The sequence below is a fragment of the Haliotis rubra genome, unplaced genomic scaffold (assembly GCF_003918875.1).
Source record: "Haliotis rubra isolate DU_JTF1 unplaced genomic scaffold, ASM391887v1 Scf1, whole genome shotgun sequence".
NCBI lineage: Eukaryota > Metazoa > Mollusca > Gastropoda > Lepetellida > Haliotidae > Haliotis > Haliotis rubra.
In genome coordinates, this window is record NW_025764891.1 from 5782401 (window position 1) to 5805066 (window position 22666).

The 22666-nt window shown below is 39.2% G+C and overlaps 1 protein-coding gene across 1 annotated transcript in view; it reads left to right on the forward strand.

Moving 5' to 3' along the window:
* Positions 1-22666, forward strand: part of LOC124275650 (protocadherin-1-like) — a 305204-nt gene that overhangs the window by 85003 nt on the left and 197535 nt on the right. The gene's annotated exons all lie outside the window — the stretch shown is intronic.

The window sequence follows — 22666 nt, forward strand, 5'->3', positions numbered from 1 at the left end:
TGCATTTTCATGTGTGTTGAATATGTCTCATCTATTGATCATAAAGTTTATGTTGAGATTGATCATAAAGTTTATGTTGAGATACGTATTAAATGTCTCAAAATATAGAGGTGGCATGACCACCCGAACATCGAAAGGACTGGATATTATTTGTAAAATTATCATGACATGCCGTTTGCTTCCCAGTTTAATTCCCCAAAAGGATTATCTTATCTCAGCTTATCGACCCTCCTGGATTTGCTTTTGAGACGACCCCTCCTACCTGTTTCTTTTTATAGTGATTGTGAGACTCCATAGTAGCTACATCCTTCATAGTTTCAGTATTTAACTTATTATATTTTACGTCCGCTATCGTTTATAATGAAGCTAAGTTTAATTTCAAAATGGACATTTAAAAATTGTCCTTTGTAATATAATATCATTGCACACTAATTTGCATAAAGCTATGGTCTATTTCACATAAGTCGCTTTGGACTTAGAAAAAAAACTGCATTTCTCATTTCTGCACTAATCTCTCCTCAGTAAAGTCCTTTTTCTATGTTTCCTATCTCCCTACCACTGAGACTGTAGTTAGGTCGAACTTAGTTTAACAGATATTTCACACTTACTCATATTAACTGCATAAATTGTAGATATCAATGCGAAAAAAACAGTTTTTTTCTATTTCCGACAATTCTTTAGTTTGGATGAGCAAAACAAACAAAATAAGCAATATGTCCTTTCATGAAAAAATGTGAGTGAGTTTAGTTTTACGCCGCTTTTAGCAATATTCCAGCAACATCACGGTGGGGGACACCAGAAATGGGCTTCACACATTGTACCCATGTGGGGATTCGAACCCGGGTCTTCAGCGTGACGAGCCAACGCTTTAACCACTAGGCTACCCCACCGCCCCTCTATGCACAGGAAGCAGATAATACCTGGAACAGACAGCTTGAACACAACTTGCTACATGGAAATATAAAAATATGACGGGCATGTGCAGTCTGACCATGTGAAAATTGATGCCATTCAGACTCACTTGTGTTTGGTGGAAGATTGGGTTGATATTTCATCACAAGGGGCGATGGGGTAGCCTGGTGCTTAAAGCATTCGCTTGTCACACTGAAGACCCGGGTTCGATTCCCCACATAGGTACAAAGTGTGAAGTCCATTTCTGGTGTCCCATGCTGTGATGTTGCTGGAATATTGCTAAAAGCGGCGTAAAACTAAACTCACTCAGTTAAACCAAACTCAGTTAGTCAGTCAGTCCTGTGCATAGAGACCAGGTCACAAATCAGTTGAAGTTAAGCAACGTTGGGCACAGAGAATCTTTGAATGGGTGACCATGTTTGGCAGCGTGACTGCTGAGAGTTTTTTGGAATTCAGTCCTGACCCACAATGAAGCACATGTGATACATGTGGTCTCACCTAAGGCAAGTGAGTTTGTTAAAATTGCCTCTGTTCAGCCAGCAGAAAATGGGTACCCGATGGGATAAGTCATGTGACTAATAACCTATCACCACACAGGCAGGTTGGATTGTTTGTGGCATGAGAATCCACCTAGTGGATGGAGTTTACTGTGTTATAAATGCACTTATTATCATTTGTTTAGTCTTTCTAATTGCCCCGATGATTGGTCATGCTTTCACCCACTGGTTTTCCTGGTTGAGATTTGATTACTTACAGCTTGAATATTGCTGACTGTGCATAAAAGGCTATTCACTCACAGTAAAATACAGTAACTGGTAACCAGAAATCAATGATGGATTGCTCGGGACTGAACAATTGACAGTAATCAATGATCACACCATACCACCCAAACAGTCTCGTTGGCCATGCTACACATGTTTGGGCAGAGTTCCTCCAAAGGGGGTAAATGTGCAAACCGTGTTAGCACGGTAACAAGATAGAGATTCTCTGTATAGTCCCCATAAACTCCACTGTGTGTTTGATGTTAGACTTGACACGCTCTCATCATTCCCTTACTGAGGAATGTTTGAAGCATGTCATCAAGCCGTATTGTGCCATGTTCAAGGGGTCTTCAGCATTCTTCAGGAGATTATGTTACATCTTATTCCGATCATGATATTTTTTCCTTGGGAATTCATCCTGATTATCTTTATTGTCGAGGAGTATGTAAGCAGCATTATGTGTCATGGTAGATATGTTGGGAATCCTGTCAGAGGAGAGTGCTGATCGTGTGATTACTGCTTGCTGAGGGGGAGAACATATACCGTGGTTTGACACATGCTTGTCTAGAACTGTCTGTGAGGGATTCAGGTCATAGCTCAGATATACCAGGCATGCATCATGATATTGTTTATCTAATCGGCATGGTGATTATTAATTGGACATTACCACTCAACTTTTGACGAGGATATTCCTGTCATGATTCTGAGTTAGAAAATGTCCCCAGCAACCCATGTTAGTCGTAAGAAGTAACCCAATGGATGGCAGTCAGACTCGCCGTCTTGACGTGTGATGATTTACATCATGAGTATTGATCTATGTGAGTGGAATAACCTGTGAAGATCGGGTTGATCTTCAGCAACACAAGTGTGTGTTGTTGTTTTGACAAATGGGCACACTCAAGATAGTAAGGTATCATGTATTTCATAACCAAACTGGTCAAGTACTCTAATGGATGACCACTAGAAACAACATCTCTCTTGCCTGAATACCCGTGAAGGTCCGGGTTAGAATATTGATCTTCAGTAACCCATGCTTGTCGTAAGAGGTTATTCACAGGATCAGGTGGCCAGGCTCGCTGACTCGGTTGACACATGTCATCATATCCCAGATGTGTAGATCGAATCTGATGCTGTTAATCACTGAATTGTTTGGTCCAGAATCTTTTTTTTTTTATGACCGCTGCTATGTAGCTAGAATAATGCTGAATGCAATGTTAAACAACAAACAAACTATGTGGAATCCGATGACCTGCATCAACCAAGTCAGCGAACCTGAACTACCGGTCCTTTGAATCACTTCTACCAACAATGATGTGTTGCTGACAACAGGAAGCAAGAACATCAGATCTGACATTGCTAGGATCATCCTTTCCAGAAATGACATGTCAGATATTGTCTCTTTCTCGTCACTTTCCTGTTCGAGAAACAAGGGAGGAAGTCTCCATGTGAGATATAATTTCCTCCACAAATCTGCCATCTCGTCATTGCTGCTGTCCATGTTCATTGAAACAGATGCAAGTGCTTTGTTTTACGTGCACATGAACAGATTCCTCCTCCCAGGGATTTGGCTTGGTTTGAGCTATTGGAAAGTGGTCAGTGATTAATGTGTGAAAGTTTAATATTTGTGAATGGTTCATAAGGTCATTGGAGTGGTGGTATAGCCTCATGGTAAATTGCAACACAGAAATTCCAGGGCAATGCTCTAACCCTGTTAAGGTCACTTCTTTGAGTGTCATTTAGAAGTTGGTGTTTTGAACAATGAGGAGAGTTCTATGTAGCTACACGGAAATGTCACTCATAATAATAATAAAGAAGTTGTATATCCATAGAACACTCCTCCCTGATGAGGTCATGATGCTAAAAATGGCAGAAGATTCTATTCACTGATGTTTTGGAAAACATATCTCAAGGTTGGGCTAAAAATATCAGACAATTTGATGTATGTGCTTTGTTTTTTTCTTATTGGTCCTTGGTGAAAGTGAGTCAAATATTCAGATTATACTGCTGATTATGTAATGTGAGGCTATAAGAAGGTATGGTGTCTATTTCATACAATGTTGCCCAAAATAACAAATATTTGAAGTAGCACAGGGCATGTGTAGAGATACTGGAATGTACAGACACAGATGACATTTAGAAGACTGTACAAAAATGGAAAAAAAAGTTTTCATAAGATCTGTATGAAAATGTTCATTATGTAACCAGTTATGTTTTTTTAGACTATGTACTTCCTATGCTGTAGAAGTTCAATAATCAGCTTCAAGGTCTTGTGGAATCCATACCTTAACACAATCAAGCGTAGGAACAAAATTTGTTCTTCATCTGTTCACTATTTTGATATTTGTCTACAATGGGCTTCCAAGATCAGACAGCCCTTCGGCTGTATCAGAACCTCGTGGAGTCAATGGTATCCTTTAAATCAAATTTCCTCTTTACTGTTATTTTTGTGAATTGTAGCCCAAATGCTGTGAGGTTTTTGGTTTGATTCCTACTAATTCATGAATATATCTAGATGGGAAATTTCAAATTCGGAAATGGAAGACACCTTGGAGGAGGTTTGTTTCGATGACGAAGGTCAAGAAATCACGACCAGAGGCACATGATTGTTTTTGGTGAAGCTGCAGTGTTTTTGTTTCCCAGAATGCCATAGGAAAGGAAGTTGATGTAACATTGTCAAGAGTTTATTCTTTTCACTCTCTTCAACAGCTGGATTTATAAGATCAAGGCACCTGCTTCTGTTTCTGGGAGAAGAGTTTCATATACTTTCTTCAAAGTCAATAGTTACTCAAGCAAATAAGCATCATTGATGATTTGTTTTTTGTGTGTGAGATGTCACATAAACTGACTTGCATGATGTTTCAGGCATTTATTGAATGGTTTTTATATCACAAGAGTATCTGGGATGCGATTTCTTTTTGCCATACACGATATGGTGTGTACTTGATGGCCAGACTGGACATTTGAGTATGAATTGTCGATAAGCAGCAAGTAGTATGTCACTATATTGAATTGCATTGTTATTTCCAAGTTTGTAGATGATATTTTATTAAAGAAACATTTGTGTCATGGAGTGGTTATTATGATGTTAAATGTATTAAAAATTCAAGAGTTCACGTGGAAGAAGCATGGAGCTTCATCTTCATCTTCATCTGCTGAGATTTCTTATGAATATGGAAAAGGTTTTGTCATTAATATTTTTTGTGATTTCATCTGCATGACATTCATGGTTGGTTGAAAAAATGAGATCATTCTGAGTTAGAGTTTCTTCCCAGCAGTGTATACTGGTCAAAAGAGACAGTTGAGTGGATTGGGTGGTCATCCTCATTAACAATATAGATACTGTGTCCACATACCCGGGAAGCATAGGCAATTGGTCAATCACTGGCTTGTCTGGTTCAAAGATGGTTGTTTGCAGTCCAGTAGCTAGCATATTGCTGGGTGTTATGGTAAACAACAAACAAGAGTAGAATTGTTTCCAGTTGGGACTAATGTTGATTGTTTGGACAAAATGATAGTTGTATGTTGAAAGTTTTAATGTTGAACAACAAACAAGAGTAGAATTGTTTCCAGGTGGGACTAATGTTGATTGTTTGGACAAAATGACAGTTGATAATTGAGTTTATATCCTTTGAAAGATCAACTAGATTTTTGAGTTCCTACAAGGATAATCATAAATATATTCCCGATGTTTTCCACAAGAAATGGTCGCCTTATTAGTATTTAATGGAAATTTAAAAACATGTCAGGCCAAATGACAAATGAAATTTAAAATGCCCTTGATGTTTGTTTCTTATTGTTTCTCATGCTGTCTTTATGGGAATCTGTCCATGTAAAACTGATCTCCAAGACCTTTGATTCTGGTACTGTACAACTAAATTATAACAGGCACACTCCATTCAATGCAACTGTGTGTTGTTGTTTTTGCCAAATGGGCACACTCAAGATAATAAGGTATCATGGATTTCATAACCAAACTTGTCAAGTACTCTAATGGATGACCACTAGAAACAACATCTCTCTTGCCTGAATACCCGTGAAGGTCTGGGTTAGAATATTGATCTTCAGTAACCCATGCTTGTCGTAAGAGGCGACTAACAGGATAGGCTGGTCAGGCTCGCTGACTTGGTTGACACATGTCATCAGTTCCCAATTGCGCAGGTTGATGCTCATGCTGTTGATCACTTGATTGTCTGGTCCAAACTCGATTATTTACAGACCGCCACCATATAGCTGGAATATTGCTGAGTGTGACGTAAAAAAATAAACTCACTTATTCTCTTGCCTGAACTAATCCCCTCATAATCAACCATTTTTTCCATCCTCACATGTTTGAAATTTTTTCACAAAAGTTGATTTGATATGGCTGATGTTCAACTGCATTAAACTCCAGCCACTCACTAGCTACCCTTGACAATTCCCAAACACCACCAGTAACAGCCTTAGACAACAAAATTCCCTGATAAATGATAAATAAACTTTTTCCCCATACGTCAGCCACCTAGCCTAACAGAACCTGTTTGTAGATATGAGTCTCAGGTTAAACAGTGGGCTGTATACTTCAAAGCCAATGATCTGGCCATCTCCTGTCATTAATCAATGGCCATTGAACACAAGCTTCTGGGTCTCCAAACTCATACCCTGCCTCCCTGCGAAATCATGCAGCCCTTCACAAAGTTCTTTCTTAAAGTTGCATACAAAAGATGTCTACGGCAGATGGGAGATTAATTTGGAATCTGGTCTGGTTTTCATCTAACGAAAGCTAACAAAAAATGCAGTTCACATAGCCAAGTTTTAATTTGCCGTGGCATGGAGGAGATAAGGGTATCAACCAGCTAGAAAAAGGTCTGAGACTATGGTTGCTGTTGGATGCCGACAGGAAGGATAGCTGGAGGAACTGGAGCATAGTTTATCTTTGAACCTTTGTCATAGACATGCAGCAGAGATTGTGTTGACATTCCATACCGTTAACAAAGAGGCTTGTTTGGCTGCAAATAAGATAATAATGGAGAAAATTCACGCAAACATCTTATTTTGTAAATGTGTATATTGTTTTTCAATGGTTTTATCAATATTCCTGCAAATAGGTGAGTTACTTCTTCAAGTATTGCACGTAGCAATGATCTAGTTGCATGACCGCCATTTGGAAAATCAATCGTCTAGACTAGGCAATCCAGTGATTGACATTATGAGCATCTGGCCATGCAACTGTTGACATGCATATTGCAAAATCTTCAGTCTTGACTGAATGTAGCTTGGCACTTTCAGCTGTGCTGTTACAGACAAGCTTGACCACCACATATCAGTAACTAGCTCTCATGTTCACTCGCCATTCACTCATGCACACTCAGGAATTCACATCCTTAACACAATAACTCAGTCATCATTCCATCTATCCAATACAAATCAATCCAGCTACCACACAGGAAACCGCTGACCTACTCGTCCATCCAACATTCACTCAGTGATCCACCCTCCCACACATATAACTCACTCACTCATCTATCCAACATTAACTCAGTGATCCACCCTCCCACACATATAACTAACTCACTCACTCACTCATCTATCCAACATTCACTCAGTGATCCACCCTCCCACACATATAACTTGCTCACCCACCCGTTCATCCATCCAACATTCACTCAGTGATCTCACTCCATCCACACATATTCATCCATCCAACATTCACTCAGTGATCCACACCTTCCCACACATATAACTCACTCAGTGATCCACCCACTCACACATATAACTCATCCATCCAACATTCACTCAGTGATCCACCCCTCCCACACATATAACTTGCCCCCTCACTCACTCATCCATCCAACATTCACTCAGTGATCTACCTTCCCACACATATAACTAACTCACTCACTCATCCATCCAACATTCACTCAGTGATCCACCCTCCCACACATATAACTCACCCACTCATTCATCCATCCAACATTCACTCAGTGATCCACCCTCCCACACATATAACTTGCCCCTCACTCACTCATCCATCCAACATTCACTCAGTGATCCACCTTCCCACACATATAACTTGCCCCCTCACTCACTCATCCATCCAACATTCACTCAGTGATCCACCCTCCCACACATATAACTCACTCACTCACCTCCAACTCACTCAGTGATCCATCCAACATTCACTCAGTGATCCATCCCATTCACTCAGTGATCCACCTCTCCCACACATATATAACACTCATCCATCCAACATTCACTCAGTGATCCACCCTCCCACATATATAACTCACTCACTCACTCACTCATCCATCCAACATTCACTCAGTGATCCACCCTCCCACACTTATAATTCACTCACTCACTCATCTATCCAACATTCACTCAGTGATCCACCCTCCTACACACATAACTTGCTCACCCACCAATTCATCCATCCAACATTCACTCAGTGATCCACCCTCCCACACATATAACTCACTCACTCACTCCACTCGTCCATCCAACATCCACTCAGTGATCCACCCTCCCACACATATAACCCTGATCCACCCACTCATCCATCCAACATTCACTCATCCATCCACTCAATCGGCTCATCTATCCACAAGCCTTCACTCACCGATACACCCACCACACACACACCTTTCACACCTTCTAATCATCATATAATTCTCCAGATATAGCTCTATTAGTGCTCATTGCCATATGACATTTCCCATTTTTCACCCTTCAATAACAGGAAATATAATGGTCAGTGATAATCCAGATTGACACCATAGCCTTAAAAGCAAGTAACCTTCTGTAAAGATCATTTCATCATCTTCAAGGTGATAATCCTGCTCTGACATTTGGAAGATCAAAGATGTCAGAAATATGCTGAAACATTTCTTCCTGTGTGTGTGTACAATAGACACAAAAAGGCTGCTTCCATGTCGGGAGCATATCTGAAAATCACTGAGTTATGTACATTTCGTGATTGTGTGGAAATAACAAAATGCAGAAATATCCCCTTTGAGAAAAACATGTCCATTGTTGGTGGAAATTGAACATCTGCAGAGGCAGGGAATGTCTACATCAGAGCGTTATGAAGGATTTTATGCGTAACTGTTATGTCCCATTAGGACCATTACTGTGTTTGAAAATTGATTACCACTCTTCCAAATTATTAGGTAACATTTCGGGAAACATCTACTCTCAACGAGTCCTCGGGGAGAGCAGCAATTCCCTTGACATCAGAAACAAGCTTTTAACTCCAGAAGTTGGATCTTGGGATCCTGTGGGGTTCTTTGGGATCAGACATATTTCTATCTAGAGCACTGTGTTCATATAATATTGTGTTTGTTATAATCCTTTCAGTATTTAGATGGATGTGAAAAAGCAATCTTGGTAATGTACAGTGGTGAAATTGTGTGGCAGAATTCTGGTGGCGTGTGTCAAGTGTAGTGATGTGAAATCAGTTTGAGGCTTTGGTTGCTGTTGGGTGTGTCTGTGTGCCTGCCCATCCGTCTGTCCCCATTGTGCCTGTCCATCCACCTGTCTGTGCATCCCCCTGTCTGCCTGTCCATCAATCAGTGTCCATCTGTGTGTCTGTCAGTCTGCCTGTCCATCAGTCTGTCTGTCTGTCAGTCCACCTGCACACCTGTCCATCCACCAGTCCATCTGTCAGTCCCCTGTCTACCTGTCCATCCTTCTGTCTAACTGTCTGTAAGTCTCCCTGTTCATATGTCAGTACCCCTGTCTGTCTCTCAGTGTCCTTGTCCATCTGTCAGTCCCCTGTCTGCCTGTCCATCCTTCTGTCTGACTGTAAGTCTCCCTGTCTATATTTCAGTATCCCTGTCTGTCAGTGTCCTTGACCATCTGTCAGTCCCCCTGTCTGCCTGTCCATCCTTCTGTCTGACTGTCTGTAAGTCCCCCTATCCATATGTCAGTCCCCCTGTCTGCCTGTCCATCCTTCTGTCTGACTGTCTGTAAGTCCCCCTATCCATATGTCAGTCCCCTTGTCTGCCTGTTCATCCTTTTGTCTGTCTGTCAGTCATCATGTCCATAAGAATATACTTTTTCACATATTAGACTGTTAAAAGACACATCACTTGGAACAGCATATCACTCGTTTATGTGGATATTATTGGATACATTCCTCAAACAAGGTAATAACCTGACATTGTTCCTATAACTTTAATCTGTTTTAATTTTAATATTTGCATTTTGTTTTTATTCATTTGACGTAGCATTCAACAGAATAATTGTTTTCGCCGTGAAGTGTAATGAGACAGACAACATACACTAGGGGCGTTTGTGCGAATTATGATTCACATTGGCAAACTATAAAATGTCTAGATATTACAGTCCTGTTATAAATTCACTATAAGTATCAGCAGATTGCCTGCTTTTTACTAAGTTTCAAAATGCATACAAGTATGATAATAAACTAATTAGGATTATATGGCCAAATATAAAGATGTACATTGACTAGTATCTACATACTGGTGAGTGGACGTTAACCACGTGAATGTAGCAAGAATTTTATCGTGCAGTATTGTCACTTCAACCCCCACCTCGCTTCCGTGGAAGAAATCGTTATGTTACAAATTGTGTCATGCAAAATCCTTTTGGTCATGATTCAAATACATATTTAACTACGAGTAGAAAGTAGTTTTGATTTTCTAACTTGATGGAAACAAACCCTAATCTCATTAATTCTTTAACAGTCTTTTGCCCGTGACGTACGATTTTAAAAAATGATGGCATCCTGTTGCGAACATCCGACAGTCTGAGAATAAATGCTATTTAAGTTTGTTTTCACCGAGTTACAAAATCAAAACTACATTGTACTGGTAGTAAAATATGTATTTGATTGATGGCCAATAGGATTTTGCATGACATAGCTTATAACATAACAATTTCTCTCTTGGAAGCGAGGTGGGTGTTAATATAATACTACTTACAATATTATTGTCACTTCAACCACAGCCACTTTTCCGAGGAAGAAATCGTTATATTACAAGTTGTGTCATGCAAAATCCTTTTGGTTGTCAATCATATACATATTTTACTACAACTGGAAAGTAGTTTTCATTTTTTTTTACTCGATGAAAACGGCGAGAATACAGCAAACTGATGAGCGTGTTACACAGTTTATATACAACTAACTGAAAATCCTTCCTCACGTTACGTCACTTCCGGTTCGCAGCAGTGCTCTGACGACAGAGTTACGTAACCTCTCTGTGGTTTCATGGCAGGCGAGAGTGAAGCAGACTTCTTTTTGGCAACTTTTAACCGCTCGGTATTAATTAAGCACAAGTTTTTTAAGAATTAATTTGGTGTTCCGTTGAAGACTAACCACAAGTCTTTCATATGTAATGGTTTAAAGTGTACCAAAAAAATTTATTTGTTCAAGGGGTTCTAATGCATGTGTTACAGCCATGGTACTAGCATCCTGTGAATTACTTTTTGAAATATGACTTGGAAACTGATGTGAGCAGATATGATTGTGTTTAGTTGGCTTATGATGATAGTGTTCTTACATTACTGTCATGGCTGTTTGGATAGTAAAACAATAATGTGGGAGAGACAATAACAGAGAAGATTTGTTTCACGGCAAGTAGACTGACCTTTTGGGTTGAATATGAAGTGATAACATACATAATCCTTTAGCATTAAGCAAATCGCTTCAGGCATGGGCATGGTTGTTACTTCAATATTGTGTTACAAAGTGTTACTTTGGTATTGCAACATAAGTAAATTGAGAAAGGGCATGTAGACATTAGAAAGAGCATGGAATTCAAAGATAATGCTTCCTGTTGCGAAGGTAAATAAATATATCTGCTTGTGGCCTGTGTTGTGACAATTACAGAACCTTCTCCCACTTGCTTTGAGTTTGGATCCAGTGGCTGAAATGCACACATTAAGTGCATATTGTGAAAACAACAAGAAGTCTTTCTTAAAAAAACAAGCCTTGAACCCGTTGTGGAATGCCAGTGTGCTTAACAATAAATGACATGAATGAGTGAGTTGGATACTGTTAATCACAATTTTTTGTGAGCATGATATTTTTGCAAAAATTGCGAATGACTTGAGCTTGCAAACATATCGTGACGCAGTTTGCTGGTCAAACCCATCTGGCCATCTACTTAGCTCAGTTCAAGATTAGTGGAAACCTTTAATATGTGATTGGATTTACTTAAAGGTCACATGCAACGTAAAACACAACTTTGCAGATTCTGATACCTTTCGGTATGGACTTACCGAAACAAATCGTCAAAAATGCAAATTCAACTTATAAAGTTGAAAAATAACGCGATGAAAAAAAACGCGCGAAATCGGAGTTCAAACGTTTCACTAAATTTCCCCAGACTTTTCTGGGGAAAACGGGTTTCAACAGCTGGGCTGCGCTCATAGCATGTGCGCAGTGAAATAGGTTCGCGCAGCTTGGAAACGGGTTGTCTGGTGAATACTCGGTGAAGGCTTTGGTGTGAGCTATTTTTCTAATGTTTTGTTGATATCTCACAGGCGAGCTTTTTATATGTTATGACAGTAAATTAACTGTTTATACAATTTCATTTGTCTATTTCACCACACGTTCTTCTTACCGAGTCACTTCTCAGTTCGATACTTAAAAGAATTATCATTATTCAGCGTTGACAGAATTTCTAACTGTGATATAGATATGTCGTTGTCACAGACAAAACTCAATGTCTTGTTTTATTGACACCTGTGTGTCTGCCTGCCTGTCTGCTAATGACAATATTCAATACACAGCTGCTATCACTGACCACATGCAATTTGAACTTAACACCAATCAGGCTATACACCATAAACAAAATGCTTTGATTTATGGCCCGAGTTCGGTCTCTGTCACACTATGTAATTACACAGACAGGCAGGGGTGATACTTGAACACATGACATGTTATGATGTCTGTTGATTGCAAAATGTTATACACAAAAAATGAGCATGTATTTACAAAACCCAACATCTCTATATATACACACACAATAAGCCGTGAGGGCATCTGCAAATGAACCAGCCGTTACACTTGAGTGCACACCCACCCGCTCTGACTGGGTTCGGTATCCCGGCTGCTTCGTTTCTTGGGAAGTAAACCGAAGTACACAATATTGCACTTTTGATTTGCGATTGTACGCTTATAATTTTGTTTATATGTTTTTTCATAACCAGCAATGTATATTATATGTCATGAATAAGTGATAATTGTGTTTTAATTATGTTTGATTTTTTGGTTGCATGTGACCTTTAAGGTAGAACTATCAGTTGCAAGTCGCAAATAAATCATGACGCAAAAACGTCTGTTGGTCGCCACTCGCCAAATATCGTGACACAAAAATTTCTTGATTTACAGTATTTCTTTGGACAGTCTATATCGTAGTCATTTTGTCGGCTTAATATTGGAAGAAAGCTCAAAGTGATGCTGTTTTTAAGTTAATTCGCCAGTGTGATCAAACCCTTTGGGTGTGTTGCTGACAGCCAGTGATACAAAAGGGAAATCATGGGTTTTAAACACACAACAAACAGATCCCAGTAAAAAACAACTCTACAGCAAATGATCATGCTATGCCCCATCGGTATACAGATATACAAAAAACAAATGAAAGGACTCAATTTAACACATTTTTAAGTCATTACAAAATGTATTTAAAAGAGTGCTCAAAGCTTGAGTGAAATATAAATGTCAATCTATGTCGGGTGATTCACAGAATTAAAAACTTTGTCAAAGAAGCAGAGTAAAAATGAATTTTTTTGGATGCTCATACACAAGAGTAGTCTGTTAGATCTTCATGTGTGATAGTGGCATTAAAAGTATTGAAATAAGTACAGGAAATCCCTGTTATAAACTTATCAAAGTGATATTGATTATATAAACAGACAATCTATATAGTGTGTAGAATGTTTTGCTGTATCTTGAATTTTAATTGCTTCCGATGTTTTGTGTGTAAATGCCGCATTTCGGAAAAGAGTGACATTTGAAATTTTCACTGGGAATAAAGTGAAAGCTGTAAAAAGTTTTATAATTAAACTTTGCAGAATAACATGCATGTTCATTTAATCTGGTAGCTTTGTCTTGAAAAAATATAACAATATGTGAAGCCAAAAAAGTAAATGTTTCTGTGATTTTTAAAATCTATTTTCCTTGTTGGAGTTTAAAGAGTGCAGCAGTGTGAGATAATGAGATATGATCATGATGCATGTTCGGTCTGTAATTTGATCGATGTATGTTTACAGGGTAAATGTAGTGTACAGGAATTTGAAGGTTTGTGTTCCCGTAGGAACAGTTTCCAAACTCAACTTTTCTCCCCAAAGGGATAACAGTTGGAGCCGATGTAATGAGCAGCAACTGTATATTGATCCAACATGTCCACTCAGAGGGGCAGGCTGAGCTCTTTGTTGTCAAGTCATGATGGACATTCTTGAAACGAAACTGACCTTGATGTACGGTTCAGTCAGTGTAGTCTGCTGCAGCTGAACTTTCAGTATTGTGGATGATGAGTGAGTGAGTGGATTGTGAAGGTTGAGTGAATCTTCCAGCGGCGTCTGGTACTATCTAGCTCTGTCGTTTGTTTCTTCTTCCTGAGGGAAATACGACTCAGTGTGGGTGCATGCAACCCATTTTTGTCTCATGTATTCCAGTGCAACTAGGTTCACAGAAACCCATGTTTTTCTCCCAAGAGCATTCCCATGTAGACAAGGTCTCAAGTACCCCATGCTTGTCTTGCTAAGAACATTTCAGTGCAGAAAAGGTTTCCAGTACCCAATGCTTGTCTTGGCAGGAGATGGTTAGTTGATAAAAGGACTCAAGTGTCCAATGCTGGTCTTGCCAAGAGCATTTTAGTGAAGAAAAGTTCTCCAGTACCCCATGCTTGTCTTGCCAAGAGCATATTTCAGTGCAGAAAAGGTTTACAGTCCCAATGCTTGTATTGCTAAGAGCATTTCAGTGCAGAAAAGGTCTCCAGTCCCCATGCTTGTCTTGCCAAGAGCATTTCAGTGCAGAAAAGGTTTCCAGTCCCAATGCTTGTATTGCTAAGAGCATTTCAGTGCAGAAAAGGTCTCCAGTCCCCATGCTTATTCTTGCCAAGAGCATTTCAGTGCAGAAAAGGTTTCCAGTCCCAATGCTTGTATTGCTAAGAGCATTTCAGTGTAGAAAAGGTCTCCAGTCCCAATGCTTATATTGCTAAGAGCATTTCAGTGCAGAAAAGGTCTCCAGTCCCTATGCTGGTATTGCTAAGAGCATTTCAGTGCAGAAAAGGTCTCCAGTCCCCATGCTTGTATTGCTAAGAGCATTTCAGTGCAGAAAAGGTCTCCAGTCCCAATGCTTGTATTGCTCTCCAGTCCCCATGCTGGTATTGCTAAGAGCATTTCAGTGCAGAAAAGGTCTCCAGTCCCAATGCTTGTATTGCTAAGAGCATTTCAGTGCAGAAAAGGTCTCCAGTACCCTATGCTTGTACATTGTATTGCTAAGAGCATTTCAGTGCAGAAAAGGTCTCCAGTCCCTATGCTGGTATTGCTAAGAGCATTTTAGTGCAGAAACAGTCTTAAGTACCCCATGCTTATCTTGCCAAGAGCATTTCAGTGCAACCTGCAATGGTAATTAATGAACCCTGATGTCAAGGGACAGCTGCATACCTGCCTGAGCAGCCCTTTGGTTCAAGTATAGCTGTTTATCAAGTCACTGGAAATATGAAACAGCATCAAGTCACTGGAAATAAGAAACAGCCAATTGTATTTTTTATTCACTCTACTTTGAAAAAAATGAAGTTGTCTCATCTATAGTTCAACTGAAAAACATAGACATGGAGGCATGTATCCAGTTATTCCATTGGTAATAATTCTTGCTTCGTAAGACATTTTGAAACTAGACTTTAGATCAATTTCGAGCTTCTCACTTAAGTAGTTTTGAGAAATCATATTAATATAATATCATTGTAAAATATTCAAGAAAGTTATATTCAATTTGATATCCAGCTAAAGAGAGTTTCTACCTCAACAGTAATCATGTCCATCTTTTTCACAAGACATGAAACTGTTCTAGGAAAATCAAATCGATGATACAAGAAACTACAAACATTAATAAATGTAAAGTTCCTTCAGTTCAAAGCAATCAAATTAGACCATGCAGTAATGTCAAATTATGCCACTTCTTTGATTTACATGAGTCTTCAAGGATTTTATTTTGTAATCAAAGAGAGTTAAATTTCAAAAACAATTAGTGATAAATTCCATTAGTGAAGAATTGTGTATTTTGTTTGCTCTAATTTAAGAATGGTTTCCTATCTGGAATAATTTGTGAAAGATACAATAACTGATGTTTGAAGCACTGACTTGGGCCAGAGCCAGCCTCTCCTGTAAGGAACTGGTCATTATGTATTCATGGAGAAGTATTGTCTTTTTATGGCTTCTTTAAATGAAAATATGTTTAAAGTATTATCGTTTGACAGCTCCAAACACTGTTTTTGTTGTAAGGTAGTGAATGAAGAACTATATTGGCACTAACCATTATCCCAGGTAAACATGCATACATGTGCACTTGTATTCATACCACACATATTGACATGCAAGCATGCATGCATTAAATGATTGATCCTAATTCACATCCTATCCAATATAAAAAACAACAACAAAAAAGCACAAACTAAGGATGCAAACTTGAATTACTTCTTCTCCATTGGTGATGCGATTTACGTAATGACTGAATATTGCTACGTGTGTCAGGTGACTTATTTCAGTATGTTGCTATTTCCATTGACCAATGACATTTAACAGATACATTATGTGTTGTGTTTAAAAAAAATATCTTTGTGTTTGTCGTTTTTTCAATTGATAAAAGGATATGCGATACCTTCCTTATTACTGGTGAGCCAGACGAGCTGGACTGCTGACATGTATCTGTATATACACTGGAAATGTGTATATAAAAAATTTAAACATCTCATGTCAAGATCACACCCTCATCTGCAGACATTCCAGCATTATAACTTCAAGTGGATTTAAGTGAACTGTGAAACTGCTTTTTGTCTGCATAAATTCAACATTAATATCATAATATCAAAGTCAGTTCAGTTTCATAAATGAACAGAAAATGGTAACTTTACAGACTCCTTAATTAATCAATTTTAGAATTCAGACGGCTATACAAAATGGACGACCTTCATTAGCACACAATTGTAACACAAAACCTGTCCTCTCTGTTATCAGTCACTGTCTAAATGTCTAGGCACAATGTCATTAGTTGTGTTCATCATCAACTTCAACTTAATGCTATCTTTATATTCTTGATTCCACTTTTACATGTTGACTTGTGTTAATTCCCTTCATGTATTATCTGACATACATTCAGAAATAGGAAGAATGTGAAACAATGATACTTGTTTCCGCTAGTGACAAAGTTTCACGACTATGTATTCTTCATGGCCTTTCAGCCTGTGAACACTACATCACTCATTGAAATAACTGTAAGATCTACTTCCCCATGGACAGGGCGATCCCCTACAGAACTCTCTATTTGTGAAAAACTAGTGTGATACATGGTGATATATGGTAAGTGTATTGAGTTGATATACTTATATGTTTACACCAGGTATGTTTAATCCATAAAGGAACCACTAGATTTAGGAACACCATTTAACTATTTAATTAATTGAGATGCCGTGTGCATATTCACCTGATAAAGAGGCAAGAAGTGTTCCTGAAATATTACTATAAATGATAAGGAAGTTGTCATCCGTTAGAAAGTGTCAATATTGAAATTCAAATTGTTGAAAAACATTGAGAAACAATTTCAACAATTCAACGTGTGGAAACCGTGGTGCCTACTTGGGTTAGACAGCTGACTTTGTGTGCTGGGGATTAGGTGAATAACTCTGAGAGTATCATTTTGATTCCCGGATGGAACCCAACAAAGGACTAGAATCTATACTTTACTGAAAAAGTGTAATCGCAAATATTTCATTTGTGAAATTCAACAATTTTTTACATTCCCTTGGAAAGTTTTGTAGTAACGGATAAAATACTTCATAATTGTTGCTCTAAAATTTAGCAATCAAGAACATAATTCATTATATCTAATAGAAATTGCGTAGTTAACCCTGAATCTCGGTCACAAGGAAGCGATGGTAGTCCCACTGCAGGTACATAGTACAGTACCTATGTTTAGCACCAAGTTCCAAGGTATAAGCAGAACACATGCATTGGTAGGTAAACCATCTGTGTTTATTAAGCCATCATGTTCTTTCAGTGGAAGCAGTGTGCAGTTGATTGTTATCAGATGACAATGTGTGCTTAATGGATGTTGAAACTGCACTGGATATACCACAAATGCACTTGATGGATACGTATCATATCAGACGGGTTTAACACCTTGTTTCCAGAACACTGGAGATTGCATCAAGGAGATTGTCAACAGCCCATTGGTACTCTGAGGAGCAGTGTTGGTATTCTACTCAGGCTTGTCTCCTTATGGCATTCAGTGGCACTAAAGATCTGCTGTAGGTACTGTCTCAAGTATGGGTATACCACTCACACTTGTCTCGTTTTGGGTTTAATGGAAGCACAGATCTTGATACCGAACTAAACTTGTCTCCCATTGGGTGCTGTGATGATGAGTACCGAACTAAACTTGTCTCCCATTGGGTGCTGTGATAGAATGAGTACAAAGCTCAGGTATGTCTACAATAATATTGTACGGCAGTATAGGTCCTCTGCTTGTCTACAATAGGATTGTATGGCAGTATAGGTCCTCTGCTTGTTTACAATAGGATTGTATGGCAGTATAGGTCCTCTGCTTGTCTACAATAGGATTGTATGGCAGTATAGGTCCTCTGCTTGTCTCTACAGCAGTATAGGTCATCTGCTTGTCTACAATAGGATTGTACGGCAGTATAGGTCCTCTGCTTGTCTACAATAGGATTGTATGGTAGTATAGGTCCTCTGCTTGTCTACAATAGGATTGTATGGCAGTATAGGTCCTCTACTTGTCTACAATAGGTCTGCTTGTCACAAATAGGATTTTACAGATTGTAAGGCAGTATAAGTCCTCTGCTTGTCTACAATAGGATTGTACAGCAGTATAGGTCCTCAGCTTATCTACAATAGGATTGTACAGCAGTATAGGTCCTCTGCTTGTCTACAATAGGATTGTATAGCAGTATAGGTCATCTGCTTGTCTACAATAGGATTTTACAGCAGTATAGGTCCTTTGCTTGCCTACAATAGGATTGTACATCAGTATAGGTCCTCAGCTTGCCTACAATAGGATTGTACATCAGTATAGGTCCTCTGCTTGCCTACAATAGGATTGCATGGAGGTTTAGGTCCTCTGCTTGCCTACAATAGGATTGCTTGGAGGTTTATGTCCTCTGTACCTAGGCTTGTCTACAAAAGTCTACTAAAGGTTTATTCATCTTTTACAAGTTTCAAACAATCCAATCCTAAAAGTCTGTACAGTCCTCATGAACATTATATGAAAGTTACATTCTGGTCATTAGGTGATGTTGTTGGCAATATTTCTTTAATGATAAACCTGAAATCTTTGCCCTATGTGTGTAACTTCACACTTTGAACAGGCAATGGAGATATATATATAGTGTCTGGATAGTCTTAATGCTGTCTTTGCCCTTTGATAGACAATACCAGACAGTGGAGAAAACACACTTGACCTATACAGTGTATTTCAGTGTCTTTCAAGTAATGCAGCTTTGCTTAATGATTGTTCTGGCCTTTGTAGATCTTCACCAGACAATATGCAACACACATCGTTTTCAGTGGCAATCTTTATGGATGTGTAGCTGTTACCGTAGTCACTGGGGAGAGTTATGGCCCTTGGCTGTGCCATGATCTGCTGTGAGTTGTTGGTTTGAAACCCCTGTTCACCCACATTGGATCTTCAGCTTCTCAGCCCATAAACATGCTCATTGTACTGTCGAGGTGGTACGTTTGTGTGGCTTTTCTCAAGAGTTAATCAGATGCACAGGTGTGTAATTCTATTGAATACAGGTACTGTTCAAATTGTTGCTTTGGTGTAAGAATGGGTCCCCAGCAACATGTGTTTGCTGTAAGTGGTGACTTTAAGTCACCACAGCAACTTGTAGCAGCAATTTGTAGCAAGAGAAAATCCAGTTGCAAACTCTCTGATATATTTGACCTGTGAAGATCCAGGTTAGAATTGATCTTCAGTAACCCATGTTTGTCGTAAGAGGCAACTAACGGGATCGGGAGATCAGACTCGCTGACTTGGTTGACACATGTCATCGTATCCAAGTTGCATAGATCTATGCTCATGCTGTTGATCACTGGATTGGATGCCACATAGCTCGACTATTGCTGAGTATGGTATAAAACTAAACTCACCCTCTCTCTCTTATTTAGGCTTTCTTTCCTCCCTTTTAGTGACTCTGATGACATGCTAGAGTCTGTTCTATACTTGACAAATCCATGTTGATGAGTCATGCGTGAGAGTCTCGTGCGATATGAGTTGTATGCAACACAAAAGCCAGAATCATTATGATGTTTATTGTTACTACAAATCGTAAGCTCGAAGTCGTTCCTAAACGCCATGGGGCTGTGGGGTAGACTAATGGTTAAAGCGTTGGCTCGTCACGCTGAAGACCCGGGTTCGAATCCCCACATGGGCACAATGTGTGAAGCCCATTTCTGGTGTCCCCCGCCGTGATGTTGCTGGAATATTGCTAAAAGCGGCGTAAAACCAAACTCAGTCAGTCAGTCAGTCCTAAACGCCGCACCATGAGAGCACCCTCTAGTGGATCAATGGTCAGGGATCACTGACTTTGCTGAGTGTTTATAATCACAGCATGGGTCATTGGTCATAATATCAATCACTGGATTGTCTGATCCAAGCAACAAACAAATCCAAATGAAGTCACAATGAACTCTCTCTTACACTCTGCATTCTATGTGATAGAATGTGATGGTGAAACATTGAACCATCAATTCCAAAGTGTGAAACCTCCTTTTTACCTTCTTCTATCCTCTTCCAATCCTTCCTTCCTTTCCTCCTTCTCTCACTGCACCCGTGAGGATCCAGGTTAGAATTGGTCTTCCGTAACCCATGCTTGTCATAACAGGATTAGGTGGTCAGGCTCGCTGGCTTGGGGGGCACATGTCATCGTATCCCATTCGTGTAGATTGATGATCATGCTGTTGATCACTGGATTGTCTGGCCCAGACTCGATTATAAACAGACCACCACCATATAGCTGGAATATTGCTGAGTGCAATGTTAAACAACAAACTAACTTACCAATCCTCCTTCACTCCCTCATGACAATGATAGCTGCTATGTCTAACCATCAAACCCTAAAGAACCTCTTATCACATTAGTCTTTACAGCAAAATAGATGTTGTTTTTAAATAACCTTAAGACCTTCAGTCCCAGCTCACAGGGCTGAAAGTCAAATAGGCTTATGCATTGGTATATTTTTTATCGTTTGTTATTAGTTTGCTTTGGCATGGAGATAGCTCTGAAACTATGTGACCTAGCCAATGTAGGTGAAACTTTGTAGAAATGATCACAAGTATGATATGTCTAATATGTGCTCACAGAATTCAGAATGAATTTTATATTTGGCGATCTAGGCAGCCATATTCTGGGCCTATGAATGTTTTAATCTGTTATCTGTTTCAAGAATTTGGCATGTGTGTAGTTAGCAGTGGGACCTTATTCAGGATATTTGTTTTAAAATTAAAATTTTAACCTTGATTCAACCTTTGAAGCATGTTAGTGAATGGTTTCAAATTTGAAGTCAGAATATTTGAAAAATTTGAAAACCTGATTATATTTCCCACCGTATACTAGCCTACCTTTATTAAATACGTAAGTATATGGTTATTATGGTTGACTTTGAAAAATGAAAATATTAATGTTTGAAACAAGTATAAAAGCTTGTAAGTAAGAACTACTGGTGACTTGACTCAAACTTTGTGTGAATTTGTCATGAATGTATTGACCATGACAACATGAACATTCATTCAGGGCTTCACTATTTTCACTCAACGTTCGTTGTCCTAATTGATGTTGCAGAATGCCACTTAAGGAAGATGTTGCAGAAGGACATTTTTTGTTCTTTTCCTTATCTTTTGTATTCGTTAGCTTTTCCACAATACTTCCTGCAACTTAGAGGTGGCGGGGTAGCCTAGTGGTTCAAGCGTTCGCTCGTCACACCAAAGACCCAGGTTCAAGTCCCTACATATATACAATGTGTGAAGACCATTTCTGGTGCCCCCCACTGTGATATTGCTGGAATATTGCTAAAAGCGACATAAAACTAAACTCACTCACTCACTCATGGTAATATTTGTACCAACATGTAGCTGAAGTGAAGGTGAGCCACAGAACCATTGAGCTTTCAGACATGCAATGCCCCAATGTTTAACTTCAAAGGGTCACACCAGACAGATGACCCAGACAAAAGGAGTAAACACACATGACCTGTCACTCTTGGCCGCACTCCCATCTAACCTTACATATTGTGGTATGATTCACATGCTGCAAAAATGGGAGTTAAACCTTCAATCACTCACTCACTGTCACACTGAAACAGTAATGGAGGGGCACTCTCAGAAATATCAGACAGGTTATCATGATAAATCACACTTAAATGTGTTCTCAAGTGTCCTGCCACCACTGCTCTTTCTAGATTGTATGAGAAATATACACTTTTACTGTGGATTTGACAATACCTTTGTATCACCCAGTCTTTGTGAGGCTTTTCAGTGCTTATTGGCAGAATACTGTAATCTTGCAGGTATTGTGCTTCATCATTGTCAGGCAGTAGAGAATATATGAAGAAAACCAGCAGCAAATGGATGACAGATATTTGCATGATTTCAGAGCTTCATGTTTGGACAATTTTCATGCCTCAAGGAATGAATAGTCTGAACCTGTTTGTTGTACTTGGCACAGCTGAACAACAACAGATCAGAGTAGATCAGAGCGTAGTACATCCAAGCACAGCTGAATGACAGTTTTGAGTGAGTGAGTTGACTTTTGC